Source organism: Monodelphis domestica, chromosome 8 (genome assembly GCF_027887165.1).
Source record: "Monodelphis domestica isolate mMonDom1 chromosome 8, mMonDom1.pri, whole genome shotgun sequence".
NCBI classification, from domain to species: Eukaryota; Metazoa; Chordata; class Mammalia; order Didelphimorphia; family Didelphidae; genus Monodelphis; species Monodelphis domestica.
Genome location: NC_077234.1, coordinates 128,751,279 through 128,771,668, shown reverse-complemented (window position 1 = coordinate 128,771,668; position 20,390 = coordinate 128,751,279). Strand labels below are relative to the sequence as shown.

The following is a 20,390-nucleotide window of genomic DNA, read 5'->3' as shown; positions in this document are numbered from 1 at the left end:
AAACTGAGTTTTAAAGCCTTAGTGACACTTACTGGTTATTTGTCCAAGGATGTCATTTAATTTCCTCATGACTCAGTTATTCATCTATATAATAAGGATAAACAATCTTTGCCTTGTACATTTGACAAGATCATCATAGGTAAAGTACTTTGGAAACCTTAAATATACCTGTGAAGTTATTCAAGGAATAAGAATATATATTGCTCAGAACAAAAACTTGTATTCATGCTGTCATTAGTACTTTTAATATACTCATAGTTTCTAACCATGTATATAGGGATCTCAGGAGAATGATGGCTTCCATCCAGGAATCACCTTTATGCAGACTTTGACAATCATATTGATCTTCTTCCCATGTCTATTGCCACTAAGACACATATGTTTCTCAGAGGGGAAACACTGATGTTGGTCCAGAGAAATCCACAGATGAAATCTGTTTGGAACAATAAGGAAGGCCAAGTTAGTATTTCACACTTGTGTTTAGAGGTACCGAGCGAGGCACAATCGCTCCATTGAACATGACAAATTGTGGATGAACTGAGACATTTTGGGGCATCAGATTTCTTTGAACTCATGCTTGATCTTGGAATGTGATTCCTGCTTGCCCCCTTTGCCTACTTGACTCCACATTGTTGACCTATTATTCAAGTACCTGGACAAACTCCTGCTTAGAGCTCCATTTGATTTGCATTACATCTTCCATGCTGTGGGATCTGACCCATTTGGTCCATGCAATTCAATTTTGTTCATTTACAATCATTTAGTGCATGCAAGTTATATGCAAAGTATGGGGATGCAAAGACAAAAAAAACCCATAGTAGTCCTTGTCCACTAGGAGCATACATTAGTTTGGGGGGAGGAACAATAATTGTTACACAGATAAGTGTATTCTGAATGTGGAAAGAGGCTGGATCTGTAATCCCCAGCCTTGGACTCATAAGTTGGGAGACAGAATATTGTTTATAGACAATAGTAAGCAGGAGAGCTGACCTGGAATATAGAATGTATGAATAAGAGAAATATATAATTAGCCTAGAAATAGGTGGGCTGGAGTCAGATTATGTAGGGTTCCAAATGCCAGATGGAAGATCATCTATTTTATCCTAGCGACAACAGGGATTTGGTAAAACATCATGAATTGGGTGTAACATTGTCAAACCCGCATTTTATGAATATCAATTTTGTAACTATATTGGAGGATTGATTACATCGAGTAGAGCCATAAAGCTTGTCATCCACTAGCATCATGTCTGGAAGACTTCAGCCAGCAGTATGGAAGATTCTTATCCCTGAAGAAGACCAGACAGGACCTGGTTTCAACTAGATAGGGCAGTGGGTAGAGTGTTGGACATGAAATCTGAAAGACTCATCTTCGTGAGTTCAAATCTGACCTCCAGACACTTACTAGGTATGTGACCCTGGGCAAGTCACTTAGGCCTGTGTACCTCAGTTTCTTCATCAGTAAAATGAGCTGGAGAAGGAAATGGTAAACCATTCCTGTATCTTTGCCAAGAAAACCCCAAATGAAGTCACCCAAAAAGAGTCTGACACAATTGAAACAACTGAACCACAACGAATTTCCATTACTCGTTTCTCTTCCCCATCCTTATGTCTATTGTGACATCCTTGGATTCCAGTCCCATCTCTCAACCCCTTGACCTCTTCTCCCATCTGGCACTACTGCTAGAGAGAATCTAGATCCCTTGCTGGTCAGTGCTACTCTATTTGGCATTTAACTGTCTGTTTCTCTGGCCAAGTACATGCCTAATCACTGGTGCTCTCCTTTATTATCCTCATTGTCCTGAAAGAGAAGAATAGTACTCTGGCTCTCCTGAGAATCAAAGGAACAGTGACAGGTGTTTCTTTCTGTGGTTCATGACTCCTGGCCACCTTCCCAATTATAGTGGCCCTCTCCTTCCTGGGGCTGATCCCTCATCTCTCTTCCTTTCCAGTACACTGGCATGTATTGGGAATTAGGTAATAGTAGCTAGATGATCCAAAGTGAACAACTGGTCTGACTTCATGTATCTATGCTGAGTCTTGACAAACACTAGTGTGTTTATCTGTTTCCAAAGTATTGATATATTTAAATATATTTTATGATATTTCATGGCAAGGAAGGGACATTACGATGCTAATTTTTATTTTAAATAGGAATTTTATAGCTTTATCACTGCTATTGAAGTTTCCATTGGCTTTTGTGGATGTCTGAGACCATAATCAGCATTATAATAGTTTCTTGGGGGGGGGAGAAGTGTGTTCTGAGTTTTAAGACAAATCTTTAGAATAAACTATATTTTGAAATTGAGGATTAGCTGTATTTCTCTTTGTGAATTGTTGTTTTTCATTAAGTCTATTTCTACCATATGGAGGCAGCAGTAACTGGTAAAAATTCTGGTGTGACTGACTTTTTAGAAACTATTTAAAAGATTTTAAATATTATTTCAGATAAGGTTTGGTTAAATTTTTAGAGCAACTAGAAAATAAATTAGTTAAATATATGTATCATCCTGTCACACATGTAGCTGAGGTTACTATCTACACAACACCAGAATGTGTGTTCAAAGGGCACCATGATGCATGGAGAGGAGAGCTGACTTAAGAGTCAGAAGACCTAGATTTGAGTCTCTACCTTTTACTAGAGAAGTGACCATGGGCAAGACCCTCAAATTCTGGCAGCCCCAGCTTCCTCATCTGTACATTAGGAATTCTATTTGTCTCCCAAGGGTGTGAGACAGGTGCTTTGAAAATTGCTAATTGTTATTTAATTCATTCAAGGAAGCACTCACTGTCTACCCTGTGCTAGGTAAAACAGAAAAAAGTCATAAAAATATTAAGTATCATTATTGAGGAGCAGCCCTGAAGGCAGGAAGACCTAAATTCTTATTAAACTAGAAAAAAATAAAAACAATTCATTTAGAAAAACAAAAGCTCAGGAATATCAAAGGAAATGATTTAAAAAACACACACAGCTGAGGAAGGACATCTAGCAAGACCAGATTTTAAACTGTAGTATAAAACAGTTAATTATTAAACAGACATACAACAAGTAATTGTAAAAGATTATAGTAACCTTTGTTCAACAAAAGTAAAGATCCAATTTTGGGGATGAAAATTCATCATTTGGTAAAAATAACTGGGAAATTGAAAAGCAGTCTGTCAGAAACTAGATAAAGACCAATAATTATACCATTTATAAAAATAAGATTAAAAGGGATGTATGACCATAAAGGGATAACTAAATTAGAACAAGCAACTTATTATCCATCTGATTCATGGATAGGAGAAGAATTTATGAATGAGCAAAAGATAGAAAGCATTGTAAGAAGTAAGATGTATAATTTTGAATATATTAAATAAAAAGGTTTTTTTATAAATACAATTAAATACAATTACAGATTAAAAGGAAAACAGTAAATTGGGGAAACTTCCATAGACAATTTTCACAGACAGAGGTTTCCTATCTAAAAATAGAGAGAGAATTGTGTCAAATTTTAAAAAATATATATGAGTCATTCCCCAATTTATAAATGGTTAAAAGATAGGCACAGTTTTAGAATGAATAAATCAAAGCAATATATAACAGTAAAAAATTGCTCTGTCATTATTAATGAGATAAATGTAAATCAAAACTACTCTGAGACAATATCTCACACCTATCAAATTGGTTAAAATGATAAAAGGGCAAAATGACAAATGTATGGATAAACTGATACACTCTCGGTAGAACTGTTGAACTGATCCAGCCATTTTGGAGGGCAATCTAGAATTATGCCCAAAGATTTATAAAATTGTGTTTACCTTTTGACCCAGAAATATCACTATTAGGTTTATTTCCTGAGGTGATCAAAGAAAAAGGAAAAGAATCTGTGTTCTAAAATAATTATAGTGGTTCACTTCATGGTGGCAAAGAAATAGAAATTGAAATGATGTCCATCAGTTGGGGAATGGCTAACAAGTTATAGCATATGATTGTAATTAAATTAAAAAGCAGATCAATTTTGGGGGAAAACATGTAATGACCTACATGACATTATGAAGAATGAAATGGGCAGAACCAAGAGAACAATATATACAGCAACAGAAATATTGTCTGAAGAATGACTTGGGTATGTTCGCTTTTAGAAAAAGAATTGATAATTAGAAATAAGCAAGAAATAATTTTATATTTATGTTTATGTATCTTTTTGTCAAATGGTGCCTTCTCTAATGGAGAGAAGGATGGAAAGGAGGGAATGACCTGAGTATTTTAATGTAACAAATAAACCAATAAATTTTAATTTAAAAATAAGAAAGTTCATTCCTTGCCTGACATGTGCTTGCTGTGTGATTCTAGGAAAGTCACATAAACTCTCAGTTCTCGAGGCAAATATCCAAGATGAATTGCTGACCTGAATTAGTGAAATCACAAGTCCATTCTCTGTATCCTCATTATTATTTCATTCAAGCCTCTATATTATAAATAGAGTAAGAGATCACTAATCCAGGATTTGGGTTGCATTCTGCAGCCAGGGAACAAAGTACAGCTCACTGGAATACCCAGGGATCAGATCTGGGCTTCTGGCCTCATTAACACTGTGTTCTAACCAGCTCTGCTAAGTAGTCCAGATGTTGTAATACATAAATCCATGCTCATACACAAACTTAACCAATACTAGCAAAGCGCATCTGTGATGAATCAGAATCAATCAGCCTGCTGGGCCTCCTAGGCAAAAGATAACATTTCTGTTGGTTGATAATATCAGTTTATAATTTAATTTCAAGTCTCAGCTTTTGGAAGATAATGCTATTTCAGAACTAAAATCTAATCCAGTAGAGAGGGTAAGGAACAGACTTCCATACATCTAATGAACATGAGACACTAATTTCCTTGATGCTTGGCTAACGGGGTACTTTTGTTATGCATTTGGAACCTGCATTTCTAAAAATGTGGAATAATGAAAATGGAGATTTCTTGGTTTAAATGGGGCAGCAAGGTGACATTTGCTCATCCATTTGTCCAGATGCAAGCATTTCTAAATCTAACTGCCATTGGTGAGGTAGCGCACTTGTATTCTTTTCAAAAGCAAAACCAAAAAGATGCTGTTCTTCTAGGGGTGTCCATGCCTGGGATGCAGTAAGCATGTACCCCTAAGACTCATTTCCAAAACACAAATTCAAGGTAATAGATGGAGGGATCAAACAGCATACATTAGAAGATAAATTCCATTTCCGCAAGCATTTGCAATTGTTCATTTCTCCAAAACAGTATAGCTTGCTCTTTGGTTCAGGGCAGTGTGATAGGTGTTGCTGTTTCAAACACTTAAGGAATCTTGTAATTCCAGTATTCACAAAAATCTCTTGCCTATATCCCCTTCTCTCTGGTCATGCCACTCACACAGTCCCCATCCTAGGTCAGGCACTCCTCAACTCTTTTATCAGCTATTGCAACAGTCATCTAATTGGTCTCTGTGCCTCAAATTTCCCTCTTCCCTAATCCATCCACTAAACAGCTGCCAAAGTGATTCTCCTGAAGAATAGAGCTGTTTGTGTCATGCTCCTGCTCAGTAACTCCAGTGACTACATTTTGCTTTGGGGATCAGATAAAAACTCCTTTATGTGACACTTAAAGTTCTCTATAACTTGGCCCCTTCCTACCTTTCCAGTCTTTTTATAGATGGCTTTCCGTTACATATTCCATGGTCCAGCTCTATCACTCTACTTGCTGCATATGTGATTCTCTCTTCTCTATGCTTTCCCACTTGTCTAGAATGCTCTCCTTCTTCTCCTTTGAATTCTTGGCTTCCATCAGTACTTACCTCAAATGCCATCTTTTTTCAAGAGGTCTTTCGTTGCCACTCCCTCAAAAAACAAAACAAAACCCTGCAAGTGTTTGCCTTCTAAATTTCTTATTATCTATTCTGTATGCATCGTACATAGAACTAGTTCTTTATATGTCTCCCTCACTCGAATGCATTTTTTTCTTTTTTATTAAAATAAATTTATTTTTTTCTACATATATGTCAATACAATTTTTAAATCTTTATTTTCTGATGTTTTGCAGTCCATGTTCTCTCTCTCCTTCCTATCCCTCCCTGTTTCCCAATAAGGCAAGCAATATGATAGAGGTTGTAACTATATTATCATATAATATATATTTCCATGTTCATAATGTTGTGAAAAAAAGATATATATTGCTCACACTAGAGAAAAATTATTGGAGGAAATAAAATAAAGAAAGGTGTGTTACAATTTGCATTCAGACTCTGTTTGTTCCTTTCGTGGCAGTGGATATCTTTTACTTTTTATTATGAGTCTCTTGGACTTGTCCTGGATTTTTGCTTTGTTGTTAATAGTTGTCATTCATTGTTGATCATCATACATTATTGTTGTTTTTGTGTACAGTTTTCTCCTTGTTTTTCTCAATTCCCTTTGTATCTTCATATGTCTTTTTAGGGTTTCTTAGTGACATTTCTTATGGTAAAACAGTATTCCATTATAAGCACAACTCTGTAAAAATTAAATTTAGTCTCTAGTAATAGAAATATTATATATTATGAGGTTTATTAAGGATTATTAGAAATCAAGGAATAAATAAATACAAAATAAGAAAAACCATGTGCCTAGGGCTGATTAGCCCATTCAAAACCCCCACGCTTAGCTTACCCTCTACATCACTTCAATGGAAGAGAGAGCATCTGAGGCAGAGAGCCAGTTACTCATTGTGATCTCGCCCAGGCGGAGACTCAGGTGAGATTATAGAGAATTCTGGGAAATACCAAGGACTTCTGGGGATTGAAGTCTAGGGTTCAAATCTCCATTTTACAACTCGTTCATCCATTCCCAAATTAATGAACATCCCTTTAATTTCCAGTTCTTTGGTACAATCAAAAGAACTGCTATAAATATTTTTGTACATGTAGATTCTTTCCTCCTGTCTTTAATCTCTTTGAGATACAGACTTAGCAGTGGTTTTGCTAGATCAAAGGGTAAACAGAATTTGATGGTCCTTTGGACAGGGTTCTCTCAGTTCTTAGCTCCACCATCAGGGTATTAATGTCCTGATTCTTTCATATACCCTCCAACATTTATCAATTCCCTTTTGTGACCTGTTAGTCAGTCTGGTGTGTATGAGGTATTCATTACCTTAGAGTTGTTTTATTCTCCATTTCTCTAATCAATAGTGATTTGGAACATTTTTTCATATGACTTAAAGGTAGTTTAAATTTCTTTGTATGACAATTACTTTTTCGTATCCTTTAACCATTTTTCAATTGGGAAATGCTTTGTATTCTTATAAATTTGACTCAGTTCTCTGTATATTTGAGAAAGAAAGCCTTGGTCAGAGAGAATTGCAATAGTTTCCTCCCTTCCCCAGGTTGTTTGCCTTTAATCTTGATTGCATTGTTTTTGTTAGTGCAGAAACTTTTTACTTTAATATAGTCAAAGTTACCTATCTTACAATTCATAATGTTCTCTGTCTTGTTTTGACTTATATTCTTTCCTTATCCACAGGTCCATTAGATAAACTATTTTATGCTCCTCTAACTTGCTTATGGTATCACCTTTTATTTCTAAGTCATGTATCCCTTTTGACTTTACCTCAGTATATAGTATAATGTATTGATCTTGGAACACAATTTTTTTTTAAAAGAAAGGGATTGTTTTTCACTTTCTTTATATCCCTAGTACTCTTTCTAAGCCTAGTACTTAGCATATAATAAATGCTTAATCCAATTCTTCTTGTGCTGTGTTTCATTGTGAGGCAGCTCTGCTGTACAGTGGACAGAGCAATGGACTGGGATATAAAAAGACCAGAGTTTAAGTACACATTAAATACACATTTAAATATACTTCCTGCCTGTGTGGTCCTGAGCAAGTTACAACTTCAATTTCCCTCCGTGTAAAATGGGGACAATAATTTATCATCCTTTGTCCTCAAAGAGGATCAAGGACATTGAGATGCTGGGGTCAGCATACAGCGTGTGTGCCCCGATTAGGGTACAGGGTAGATAAGTTCAATAGAAGCTCCACCACAGGTCAGGCACAAAGCATCTGCTTGAACATTTGGGATGGAGATGTCTCTAGCTTTGGGTATTTGGGTCATACTGCCCAGAAATGACAGGAGCAGAACAGAGGTCTACAGCCCATGCCAACCTGACCAAGGGCTTTTATCCTATCTGTTCTGAGGGCTTGTGGAAGGTCATTGGGTTAATCACATTACCTCCTTCACAGAGTTTTTGTGACATTCAAATGAGACAAGATTTATAAAGTTTTTAGCACAATGCCTGATGCAGAATAGATGTTATAGAAATACGTATTCCTCTCCCTTCCTTTTCATGATATCTCAACTTACAACACCTGTGGGGCTAGTGATCCTTCCCTGCAAATAAAGCAGCTGCTTTCTTTAAGAATATCTACTTGATTGTTTGATGAAATATCTGAATTGAGCATGAAAGGTCTTTTGTTGAGAGGAAGGGTGGTCAAGAGAAAAGGGCTTTGGCTTTGGCACAAAAAGAATGAGGTTCAACTCTCAACTCTGCTGCTTTCTCCCTTCATAACTTTGGGCAAATCACTCGGTGTCTCCAGCTCCCCTCCTCCTGCTCCGGCCCTCCCCTCCATCCCAGTTTCCTTATCTCTAAAACACGTGGTTTGGACTAAATGAGCTCTAAGTTCCCTTCAAGCATAAATGTGTCATCCTGCGAGGCTCAGGACTAGAGGCACTCTAAGCTCCCAGCCAGTATTAAATGGATCATCCTGGGAGGCTCAGGGTACATGTTAACCCCATATCTTCATTTTAAAGGGAGGGACTGCCATTATCAGCGCCACCAGCTTCCCCTCTCTGTTGCCTCGTCCTGATTTATGCCAAACGGTGGTCGGCATTTGGGAAGGCACAGTCAGCAAAAATAACACAAATAAACAAAATCCAGCAGCCTCTGTCCGCCCCTGCCCACAGCCACCTGAGAGGGGTTCCTTTCCCCCATGGAGTTCTTAGACTCTACCTGTGTTCTCTTTAAATGATCAGTCATCCGGATGAAACCTAAAAGCTAAAGACGACGTATTTTTCACAAAGATCCTCTCTCTGGCTGGCTAGGAGGATGGGAGCTGGGCCAGCCTTTCCTTGATTGAAGTCATTCTCTGCCTAATCTCACTTGCTCCTGCAATCTTTCCTACTCCGTCCCTGCTCTTTGATTAGACGAGAATTAGAGGAAATGTATAGGCACTGGGGGCTTGATTGCCAGTTGTTTCCTTCTCTTTTTCTGCTTTCCTTTTTATGAGATGATGATCCCCCGCTCCCCCCTCTCTTTTCACTATTTCCCCTTTGCGTCTCCCTATGAAGGACCTCTCCCCAACGAGAAGAAAACCATAAACAGTAAGTGTTCTTCCTCTGTCACTGCCTTCCACTGGACCACACCCTCCTCTTCGCTTCACAAAGAAAGAACTTCTGGAATCTGCTTTTTTTTCCCCAGCACAGAACAAAACCACTAAATAAAAATTATAGGGTGGTTTAGCCAATTTCTCCACTGCTCTGTGAATCCTTTAGCACAATTCTTCAAAGCTGTTATCCCAGAATGTTGGCTTAAACCTCTACTTTCTTTTCTACTTTTTTTCTTTTTTCCATGGGAAACCTAACCATGCTGATTGGGTAAAAATAAGTCCACTAAAACTCTTACTGTGGGAGGAATTTAGCCTCTGACCTCCCGTTCTGCATTCTTTTGTACCAATTTCCTCATTGCTGAGTCCAGATGGAATTTCTAGAAAAGTGCTAATAAATAAGAGTCTATTCATTTTTTGCCCCTGTAAACCCTTACCTGGGTTTAGAATCAGTTCTCAAGTCAAAAGATTGGAATGGGTTAGGCAACTGGGACTGTGGCCTGCCCAGGGTCACAAAGCTAGGACAGGTTTGAGGTCACATTTGAACCCAAGAACTCCTACTTCCAGGTCTGGCTCTCTATCCACTGAGTCACCTAGCTCCCCATCAATCCTTGAAAAAAATACAATTTCACTAGAAAATGACAAAGATGAAATTAACTATTTAAATGTCATCCAAAGATATGGGGAAAATTTGATTATTAATTAATAAGCATTCTCTAAGGGTCTGTAGGGCAATAAGGTGACACACTGGATAGAAAGACCCGAGTTCAAATTTGACTTCAGACATTTACTAGCTAGATGACTCTGTGCAAGTCACTTAACCTTTTTTTGCTTCTGTTTAAAGTGAAATAATCTGGAGAAAGAAATGGCAAGTCTCTCCTGTATCTTTGCCAAAGATAATCCCAAAAGGAATCATAAAGAGTCAGACATGACTGAAAATGACAAAACAACAACAACAAAAGTGTTTACTATCCAGGCACTGTGTTTGTTATTGGGGATACAAACACGAAATTTAAGCAGGCCCTCATCTCAAGGAGTTTATATTTTATTGAGAGCAACAAGCACAGAAACATATACAAGATACAATAGTTGTAGATAAGGGGAAATAGAGGAGAGAGAGAGAGACAGCAAACCAATGTTTTGCTTGGCGCATTGACAAAAGCCAATTGGGGGCAGTCCCCTTTGGCATGAGTGTACATTCAAAATAAATGTTCAATCAGCCACACCCCAACATTCATTCTGGATCTTCCTATAGTGTAAGGGTGTAGGTATCTTTCTGTAAACAGTTCATTCTCTGGATTCAGTTAATTAGAAAGCTTCTTCTCTGAAGATCTATCTCGAATAAAATTTAAATTTTTATGAAAATACAATCCCCCCTGAAGAAAGTGTTGAAAAAACACCCAGTCCAGCTGAGGATGCAAGGTTTAGTTATGGGGGTGTGTGAGTTAATTCAAAAGAAAGACAAAAACAAAAAGGAAAACAAAATAAACAAAAAACAAAAGAAAAAGGGAAAAATTAAGGGAAAAAATTTAAACCCTTTACATATATATGTATGTATATATATTTATTTTAAAGAAGAATTCAAAATCAGTATCAAAATATCAAAATATCAAAATCTATGTGAAAAAATTTTTGAGAAAGCAAGAATAAATTTCTCACAGGCCTCTGTATTAGGGTCCAGTTAAGTAATTTCTAATCCCACAAGTCTATAGGACAGAATGCAGTAATTTTCACTTTCCCATTTGCAGCCACGGCTACAGGAAGTTGCCATACTATAGGAGAGAAAAAAAGGACCCGATTTTTATTTTAATAGGGAAGTGTCATTTCCTGGTCTGATTTTACCTTCATTCTCAGGGATAGAGGGAGCCAGGATGATAGCCAACCTTTGGTGCTTGCTTGTATGGAAGTATTTTCATGATCCTTTTGGGGAAAATTTTTTTCCCAACGAGGATCATAAGGAGAAATGTAGGAATGGAGATTTGAACCCTGGACTTCAATCCCCAAGTCCTTGGCCACTTCCCAGAATGCTTTGTAATCTCACTGAGATTTCCACCTGGGAGAGATCAAAATTTCTATTTAACTGGCTGTAAAAGCCTACTGGGCTCTCTTCCTACTTCTGCTTCCAAGCAGACACATCTCTCATGATGTAAGTGAAATTGAATGGGCGTTTCAGCCCTCCTAGGCACGTGCTTTCTTAGAGCATTTTCTTTAATTTTAATCTTAATAAACCTCATAAAAATATAATACTTCTAGCAGAGAAAACTAATTTTTACCTGCTACGGAATGGAGTGAATTTTGGTTGATACCATGAACATGTGCCTTTATTCTTACTCAAGGTGCCATGCTTTGGGAAGATTTGGTAAATTTTAATTAGATAAAAGAATGTAGACAGGCACTGCGCCTACAAAGAGTGCAGCTAGTTACTTGATCCAGTCATAGAAGGATGATTTCACTGGACACCCCAATGATGATGCAGTACAGTGTGAATTCCTTGAAGGCAGGAGCCATTTTGTTTTTCCTTCTTGGTGTTCCCCCCAAACTCAGCAAGAACACTCTTTAGCACATCAGAAGGGCTTCATAATTATTTTTTAATTTATTTAATTATTTAGTTTATAATATTTTTCCATAGTTATGAATTATATTCTTTCTCTCCCCTCCTCTTACCCCCCTCCCATAGGCAACGAGCAATTCCACTGGGTTTTACATGTGTCTTCATAATTATTTTTTTAATTAAATAGAATCCCTCCATTTCCATGGGGTGCCTTTGTTTTCCTTTATAGGCCATCTATCCCATAAACAGATACAAATCACGGATTATAGGAAATACACATCTAGGTTTTCTATCATGCCTTTGATTTTTTTTTAAACAGTCACTACTAATTATAGGTTAAAAATCCTTAAGAAGAGTAATCCTAGATTGAGAGCTAGATAAGGCCCCAGAGGTCATCTAGTTCAGTAATATCACATGGGCCTGTGAAAGGATCCTTCCAAGCTGAATATTGACTCAGAAAATCGCACCTTATCTATATTTGTTGTGTTTTTATTTTGTTAACTATTTCCAAATACATTTTAATCTGGTTCCCACTACACTGGGGAGCCTGGGTGTGTGTTTGCAGTTCAAATCTGGTTAAACTCCTTCATTTTACAGAAGAGAAAACTGAGGCTCAGCTGTAGACATGACTTAACTAAAGGCACACAGCTGGTAGCAATGCCAAGATTCAAACTCTGAACCTCTTCATTGTACACCCAGTGGATGTGTGTACTGACTTAGAGGGGCTTGGGCTCTCTTCCTTGTTACTCTGCCTGGGATACAGCTCAATATCGTGTGTCACTGGTAGCTTTCTTTATACATGTTATTGTGATTCTGCTCAGCATCCCCAGTGAATGAATACCCTATTGATTGAGCCTTTGCTGGGTGCAGGGCAGCCATTTATCCTGACCTCTGAATGCGGAGTTCAAAGGGAGTCTCAGCCAGGGGAACAAAAAAAGGCCAGTGTTCAATTGTGTTTATTTTATGAATGAAAGCCCCAATATTAGATTTTAATGAACCATTTTAACTTGGACTTTTCCTGCTAAAAATACCCTGTTTCCAAAAGAAATGACATGCAGGATAATTAAAAAACAAACATGGAAAGATCTACATGAAATTATAAAGAGTGAAGCAATCAGAACCAAGAGAACATTGTAGACGGCAACAGAAATATTGCTTGACGAATAACTTACATCTGTCCACTTCCAGAGAAAGGACTGATAAAACAGAAATAAGCGGGACATTTTATATATTCATAGATTTTGTTATTAAATGATGCCTTCTCCAGTTCAGGGATTAGAGGGAGGGAATTTTAATGGAACAAATAAATAAAATATAAGAACGTTTTTATTCGTGAAAATTTAAACCCTGAATCGAGGAGCCAATGTCAAAATAAAATGGATCTAAATCTGGTAGGCGCTTGGATTACCTGGGCAAGACTAGAAGCCAAGAACGTTGACTATATTAGCAGTCTTGAAGCCTCCTGTCAATTCTCCTTGGATGTCAAGAGCCTTGCAAGACCCCCCTCTTCAAGAGAGAGCTCAACAAGCACTCAGCCGGTCCAGCAACTGTTCTCTCCAGGAATGGCTCGCAGGACGAGCCATGGCTCTCACGCAATGCAGGTGTCTCGGGACAGAAGCGTGTCAGCTGCATTGTCTGACAGGGAACAGGTGTTTTAGGGCAAGGATTCAGAGGCAGGCCTCTGCCTGCCTTTAAATACAATTGTCTAGTGATTGGTGTCCAATGGCAAATGGCCCTGGGAACATTGCCTTTCTTTATGGAACAGATGAGACTTTATGGTTGCTGGAGGTTGTAAATGTTTGTGAATACAGCCAGGCATGCATATGCTCTCTCATCAGCATCAATTGGAACATAGAAGTTAAAGTGTTTATGAAAATGTCTCTATCTGGGAGTAGTTTCTGGTTTATAATTTGAAATGAGAGGAGAAGAGCCGAATGTAATTAGCTGACGATTTCTACGGCGTACTTTTCCATTGTACCTGGGCCCTCGGAGATATTAAGCAAAAACAGAGTAAACAAGGGAGGAGAAGGGACCTCTCCCCTTGCCTCCTGGTCCTCGTAGTATCACTTATTCTGAAGCTTAGAAAGGGGAAGAGAATGTCCAGGGCTGAGCGATTTCAGGGAAGGCAGGCTCAAAATAGGCAAGGGAGTCCTGCCATTGTCTTTCAAAGAACAGTCAAGTAACGTTTCCTCATTTTAGGAATTTCCATCTTATTTTTAAAAATATAAGCTAACCTTGACTAAAGAGTCACACGCCTGTTTCAAATTGCTTAGACCATAGCTCCTTCTACTTCTTCATTCTTAACATGAAGTACGATGCCAGGCCTAATTTGGGGGGAGATCCTAGGTCTCAATTCATGTTTTTGTAGGACCAGAGAATCTAGAACTAAAAGGGACCCTAAAAACCATCTATTCTGTCCTTATCATTTTGCAGTTGAAACTTTCAGAGGTGAGTTAATATTTATTGAGTACCTACTATGAGCCAAGCATTGTGCTAAGGATTGGAAATACAAAGAAAGGCAAAATAAGTTTAAAGGATTTATTTAGCATCTACTACATGCTAAGTGAGATTCTAGCATTTATTCTGCACCCACTATGTATGCAGCAGAGTGGATATAGGGCTAGTCACGAAGACAGGAAAACTTGCGATCAAACTCTTCCTTCTGATTCTATAAATCACAAGAATTCTCAGTCACAAGTAATTAAGATAATAAGCCACTAAGCAAGTGGAGAACTGCACACATAGAAGGAGTTCTTCGCATGGAGTTTCTGATGCACACAAATTCACAAGTCCAGTCCCCAAAATCTATCAGGTATTTGTTGCTGTTCAGTGGTGATCCCATTTGGAGTTTTCTTGGCAAAGAAACTGGAATGGTTTACCATTTCCTTTTCCATCTTATTTTAGATATGACAAATTGAGGCAAACCAGAGTTAAGTGACTTGTCTAGGGTCATATAACTAGTAAGTGGTGGAAGCCAGATTTGAACTCAGTAAGATGAATCTTCCTCACTCTAGGCTCTGTGCTCTAAATACTGTGCCACGAAGTTGTCTGATATTTACTAAGGGTAAATTTGAACCCAGGTTTTCTGGATCTAAATCCAGTTTTCCTTTACTATACAACTCTGCCCTTCTGGTTCCTACAAGCTATTTTTATGATGTCTTGCTCAGGAAAATACATTTTACCTCTGCCTCTTTCTTTTCTAATGCCTGAAATGAAAATTGAATTTTCAGAGTTTATGAAGAGAGAAAGAATGCTACATAGGAAAATAATTACATAACAATAGTTAAAGGAACATTCCAAGAACTTGTAGAAGAAAATAGAAAAATAAGACTTTGATATAGGCAAGAAGGTCAACCAATCTGCCCCTGATACCCCAAATTGGAGTAGTGGTAGAAATATATCAACTATCAGATTATGGAAATTAAGACCACAAGATTGCCAATAAGGGAAATCAGGTTTGGGTGGTGGTGGTGTTTTTTATTTGTTTTGTGCTAGTCAAACCAAAAGAGACAAGATGCACATAGTCTATCCTTTGAATTGTTTTAAAATATATATTTATTTGTTGACTTGTTGCATTAAAATATCCAAGTAACTCTCTCCTTCCCTTCCTTTCCCTCCATTAGAGAAGGTGTCATTTGATAAAATGGCATAAACATGCTAGAAAGATCACTCTTCTTGGAATACAGATCTGTACCAGCTCTGCTACTTATAGTTTCAGAGAGGTTGGTAGGAGTACTGAAAGTTAAGTTATTGTACTGAAAGTTATTGTCACCTAGCTAGTCCATTTCAGATACCAGCCTTGAACCCAGGCCATGCTGGCTATAGGTTCAGCTTTCTATAGACCACATCATACTCCTTATCCCCTGTTGCCCTCCTTATTCAGAGTTTGTGAAGTCTTCAGTTGGTTCATCATCCATAGGAAATGGATGTGGTCTAATCAATAGAAATGATGCTAAAGAAGATATATTTCCATGAACTTTCCTGGTCCTCACCAAGGACCAACATGACTTTCTATGTGCTTCAACATAAACCTTCTATATTTGATATTGAGGTCCCCCACTATTAGAATCTGAGTCCTTGAGAGCAAGATCTACCTTGCTTTTCTATTTGTATACAAAGCCCTTAGCTCAATTTGTTTCACATAATTTTAATAATAATATATAACTATTATTTTAATAATATTTTTCATTGTCATTCATACATTCATTCATTCATTTGCCATGAATCACACAAAGCTAAAGAAAACTTTCAAGACTAGAGGGGTATAGAGCTACAAAAAGAACTCTCAAATTCACATTCAACCCTCAAAAATATGGCACTTATGAGGTTATGCTAAGGTTGCCTTTAATATTGGCATGGCATGTGCCATCAGTATCTTAATGAAGGATTTGGCTGATGAACTTTCCCTAGTTGGTGCTATAGAAGACAAACTAAAGGGAGAGAAGATGGATCTCCAACATGGCAGCCTTTTTCTCAGAACATCAAAGATCATCTCTGGCAAAGACTATTGTGTGACTACAAACTCAAAGCCGGTTGTGATTACTACTGGGGCACATCAGCAGGAAGGAGAAAGCTGTCTTAATTTGGTCCAGTGTAATGTGAATATCTTTACATTCATCATTCCCAATATTGTTAAATACAGCCCTGATTGCAAGTTGTCTGTTGTCTCCAATCCAGTGGATATTTTGACATACGTCAAAGCTAAGTGACTTTCTTAAAAACCATGTTGTTGAAAGTGGCTACAATCTGGACTCTGCCCATTTCTGTTACCTGATAGGGGAGAAACTCAGTATCCACTCTTCAAGTTGTCATGAATGGATCCTTGGGGAACATGGAGACATGTTCCTGTATAGAGTGGTGTCAATGTTGCTGGTGTCTCTCTGATGACTCTTCATCCTGCTCTAGGAACTGATGGTGATTCAGAGCTTTGGAAATATGTTCATAAACAAGCAGTTGAAAGTGCTCAGGAGGTGATCAAGTTGATGGGCTACACTTCCTGGGCCATTGGCTTGTCTGTGGCAGAACTGGCAGAAAGCATCATGAAGAGTCTTAGGAGAGTGAATCCAATTTCCACCATGATAAAGGGTCTGTATGGCATTCATGAAAATGTCTTCCTTAGTGTTCTATGTATGTTGGTGCAGAATGGCATTTCAGATGTGGTGAAGGTTACCCCGACCATTTAAAGCAGAGTGCAGACACTCTTTGAGGGATCCAGAAAGAGCTACAGTTTTAACGCCATCTAATATGCTTCCACTTTACTGTCTAGAGAACATGATAGTGATAAGGGATTATTTATGATGGCCTCTGATTAATGAATCAACACCAATAGAAAGCAGAAATATAAAACCTATGAATTTACTCTAGTCTCCTCCTAAAGTTAGAGATAGGAAATAGTACAGTGACTCCTCTCTGTTAATCCCTGTTTGCGAAACCTGTTGTTTGCATAGTGATTCTGGGTATGACATGTCTTGTACCAAAGTCATTAAGCGCTTGTTCTCAAGTTAATTCAGCTCTTCACAGGTTACTGACTGCCTTGTAGGTGCTACCAGTTCCCAGTTCCTTTAGATCCAACAGTCAGTTTTTGGTTCCTGAATACACAACACCATACGGTAGTAATACTCTGCTGATAGATTGATTACCTTTGGGGTCCCCTTCCACATTAGGGTTCTACAGTATGGCCCCATGCATGACTTTTCCAGAGGACCCATTTTTTCCTACTATAAATGTCAGTAGTTGTAAATTTAAATTATATAAAAAGGATCTATACATGTACAACAACCCAACCCATTCCACAAGTGTCATAATAACCCAACTGATAAAAAAGAAAGAAAATCTTACTATTTGACAAAATCTGCTGGGATAACTAGAAAACAATATGGCAGAAATTAGGCATAGACCAACACTCACACCATATACAAAGATGAGGTTAAAAGGGATATGTGACTTGGAAATAAAGTGTAATACCATAAACAAGTTAGGGGAGCACAGAATAGTTTACCTGTCAGACTTATGGGTAAGGGAAGAATTTAAGTAAAAACAAGACATAGAGGATATTATAAGTTTAAAATAGATAACTTTGACTCTATTATAGAGTTTCTGTTCAATCAAAGGCAATGGAGTCAAGATTAAAAGACAACAAATAGAAAAAAAAATCTTTACTGCATTTCTCTCTAATAAAAGCTTAATTTCTCAAATATATAGAGAGCGGAGTCAAATTTATAAGAAAACAAACTATTCCCCAAATAAAAAATGGTCAAAGGTTATGAACAAACAATTCTCAGATGAGGAAATTAAAACTACCTTTAATTCATATAAAAAATGCTCCAAATCACTATTAGATTGTGGATTAAAACAGCTCTGTGGTACCACCTCATACTCACCAGACTGGCTAACATGACAAAAAAAAAGAAAGAAAAAAGGAAAATACTAGAAGTTTGAAGAGATTTGGAAAAATCAAGACACTAATACACTGCTGATGAAACTATGAACTAATACACCCATTCTGGAGAGTAATTTGGAACCATGGCCAAAGGTCATCAAACTGTTCATACCCTTTAACCCAGTAAAACCACAACTAGATTTGTATTCCAAAGAGATTAAAGATAGAGGAAAAGAGTCTACTTGTATAAAAATATTTATAGCAGCTCTTTTAGCTGTGCCAAAGAACTAGAAACCAATGGGATATCCATTAGTTGGGGAATGACTGAACAGATTGTGGTACATGCTTTTATTTTTTTTTCAAACCCTTACCTTCTGTCTTGGAATCAATACTGGGTATTGGTTCCAAGGAAGAATAGTGGTAAGGGCTAGGCAATGGGGGTTAAGTAACTTGCCCAGGGTCACACAGCTAGGAAGTATCTAAGGTCAGTTTTGAACCCAGGACCTCCCATCTCTGGACTTGGCTATCAATCCACTGAGCCACCCAGCTGCCCACTGTGGTATATGCTTTTAATGGAATACTATAGTGCCATAAGAAATTGACAAATAAGATGATCACAAAAAAAAACAAAAACACCTATTTGAACTAAAGGAAAGTGAAATTAGCAGAGACAAAAAAAAAAAACCTTTGTACACACAACAATAATGTATGATGATCAATGTGAATGACTTAACTATTATCAACAAGGTAAGGATCTAGGACAACTCTAAAGGAGTAAAGACAAAAAAGGATATCTACTGCCATGGGAAGAACAGAGGGAATCTAAATGCAGTTTGAAATATGCCATTCTTTACATTATTTCCTCCATAAATTATGTCTTTCACAATACAACATGGAAATATGTATTATATGATAATATATGTACAACCTATATCAAAATACCTGCCTCCTTGGGGAAGAGGGAGAGGTAGGAGAGAGAAGAGTGAGAACATGGATTGCAAAAATGATCAGAAAATGATTATTTCAAAATTATATTGACATTTTAAAAAAATATGCATTCTAATTCCTAAGACATACTTTGATATCCTTTGATTTCTTTCAAAATTATTACTTTTTTAAAAAATCTTACCTATTCCTATAACTAGCATCAGTCTTTATTATTATACATTTGGTTCCTGTAACAAAGAATTAATATAATCACTAAATCTATTTTTTAGTAACTTCTAGACTTTGTACAGTAAAATATTCTGTACTATCTTTTAATGGTATTATTGCTTCCTTCACTGACCGGAAATAAAAGTAGGGTGTGAGTGGGAAGTGAATAGGAGGAGAGACAATAGTCTCTTGTCTACTATTAACCATATTTAACTTTCTCAGCTTCTTACCTCTTCCTTCCCTTAACTTTGTCATCCAATGTTTCCAGGTCTATTAGACGATTCTTTTAAAAAACCTTGATTGCTTTTTGTATTTTCTTATTCATCTATATTGGGATTACATCCACTCACAATTTATTACTAGAATTCACTCCTCGAATAGAATTATCTCTTCATCACCAATTATGTACTCTTTATTACTTCATAATTGAGTACTAGCAGAATTCCTGTCTTGTTCTCATTTTTTTTTTGCAAGTTGGGATAATAATCTTGATTTATTATTTACTTTTTCTCTGTTTCTGAACAGTGGCAAAGCTGTTTTAAGTAAATTACCTCCCATACTAGTGAACCAGTGTATAAGACAAGATAAAATCATTTGTTTTCATAAAATGTAACTTCCCAAAGAAGGATTCTGATCACCTCAATTTTAGCTTGCTAATTGTACTGTGTTTATAATTCTGCTCTTTAACTCATCTTACCAGATCATCTTTCATTAAGACTATTCACCAGTTTGATAATGGTATATCCAAATATCACCAGTCCTTCAGGATATTGTTACATAATATCTGAATAATAGAAAGTATAGACGCAGAGATAGTAAAACTGCTAGTGTTCCAGACTTGGCAACAAGAAATTAAAAACTTACCTCGTATAATTTTTATCTTTTAAACCTTGTGCAAATCACTTGATGTCTCTTTAAGGTAACCCTTTAGCACTTATCTGATAAACTACA

The 20,390-nt window shown here is 37.2% G+C and overlaps 1 long non-coding RNA gene and 1 pseudogene across 1 annotated transcript; one reads left to right on the top strand and one right to left on the bottom strand.

Moving 5' to 3' along the window:
• Positions 1-217: 217 nt before the first annotated feature.
• Positions 218-19,857, bottom strand: LOC103105473 (uncharacterized). Its single transcript, XR_008913895.1, has 2 exons — positions 19,670-19,857; positions 218-433 (listed from the first exon to the last, which is right to left on the bottom strand). It is a non-coding gene; the product is annotated as an uncharacterized LOC103105473 (long non-coding RNA).
• Positions 16,017-17,265, top strand: LOC100011743 (L-lactate dehydrogenase A chain-like; annotated as a pseudogene).
• Positions 19,858-20,390: the final 533 nt, after the last annotated feature.